Source organism: Theropithecus gelada, chromosome X (assembly GCF_003255815.1).
Source record: "Theropithecus gelada isolate Dixy chromosome X, Tgel_1.0, whole genome shotgun sequence".
Classification (NCBI taxonomy): Eukaryota; Metazoa; Chordata; class Mammalia; order Primates; family Cercopithecidae; genus Theropithecus; species Theropithecus gelada.
The window spans coordinates 116,989,899-116,991,620 of record NC_037689.1 but is presented as its reverse complement, the minus strand read 5'-3'; positions in this window follow the sequence as shown (position 1 = coordinate 116,991,620).

Sequence of the window (1,722 nt, the reverse complement as noted above, 5' to 3'; positions counted from 1 at the left end):
TTTCTATTTTTTTCTTTTTTTTTTGACAGTTTCACTCTGTCTCCCGTGCTGGAGTGCATTGGTGCGATCTCAGCTCACCGCAACCTCTGCCTCCCAGGCTGAAGAAACTCTCAAGTTTTAGCCTCCCAAGTAGCTGGGATTACAGGGGTGTGCCACCATGCCCAGCTAATTTGTGTATTTTTAGTAGAGACAGGGTTTCACCATGTTGGCTAGGCTGGTCTTGAACTCCTGACCTCAGGTGATCTGCCTGCCTCGGCCTCTCAAAGTGCTGGGATTACAGGTATGAGCCACCACGCCCAGCCTAGAATCAGTGCTTTGTTCTGAATTGGGTTATGGTTTGAACAAGCCAACTGTGAGGGTCATTTTAGGGTCAATTGGAAAAATATAAACATAGGTTATTAGATGAGATGAAAATTTTTTTAAATTGTAGAGATTGTTCACTGAATAAAGCAGTTTGCAGGACAGTGTGTAGAGTTATTTATTATATGTCTATTTGTGTGTATATATACATACATGGGGGTGGGGAGAGAGATACGGGTGGGTGTGCATTAACGTGTTAAAAGCAGCGATCTCTGGGTAGTGGGAATGTGGCATTGAGTTCTAGCAGAACTTTAATGAACAGGTAATTCTTTTTTTTTTTTTTTTTTGAGACGGAGTCTCGCGCTGTGTCACCCAGGCTGGAGTGCAGTGGCGCGATCTCGGCTCACTGCAAGCTCCGCCTCCCAGGTTCAGGCCATTCTCCTGCCTCAGCCTCCGAGTAGCTGGGACTACAGGCGCCCGCCACCACGCCCGGCTAGTTTTTTGTATTTTTAGTAGAGACGGGGTTTCACCATGTTAGCCAGGATGGTCTCGATCTCCTGACCTCGTGATCCGCCCGCCTCGGCCTCCCAAAGTGCTGGGATTACAGGCTTGAGCCACCGCGCCCGGCCATGAACAGGTAATTCTTAAACTGTTTCAGAGAATAGAAAAAAGATAACTTTCCCTAATTTTTATATGAAAATATGGTAACTGATACCAAAACCTAATGGTGATGGCAGGAAAAGGAAATACATGGACCAGTCAACCAAATTTATATATAAAAATACTGAATATAGATGTAAAAGTGTTAAACAGAATTCAGATGTAATTCTAGGTCAGGCACAGTGGCTCACACCTGTAATCGCAGCACTTTGGGAGACTCAGGTGGGAGGATCGCTTGAGCCCAGGAGTTTGAGACCAGTCTGGGCAACATAGTAAGACCCCATCTCTACAGAAAAACAAAAAATTAGCTGGGCATGGTGGTGTGTGTCTGTAGTCCCAGCTACTAGGGAGGCTGAGGTGGGAAGATCACTTGAGCCCAGAGGGTTGAGGCTGTAATGAGCTATGATTGTGCCACTGTACTCCAGCCTCAGAAACAGGGCAAGGTCTTGTTTCAATAAAAACTTTTTATCCTCCTTTCCCAGCTGCACTCGCCCTGTGGGCAGCCTGACACGCCACTTTCCTGAGGCTGTTGCTCACTCAGATTGTCCGTTTGCTATGCCGAATGCAGCCAAAATTCCTTTTTACAATTTGTGATGCCTTACCGATTTGATCTTAATCCTGTATTTAAAATTTTCTAACACCCTCAGAAAAAAAAAAAAAAAAAAAAAAAAAAAAAACTTTTTAGAAAAAATTCTAGAGGCATTTTTATTTCCTGGGAAGGCCTCAGGAAACTTACACTCATGTTGGAAGGGGAAATAGGCG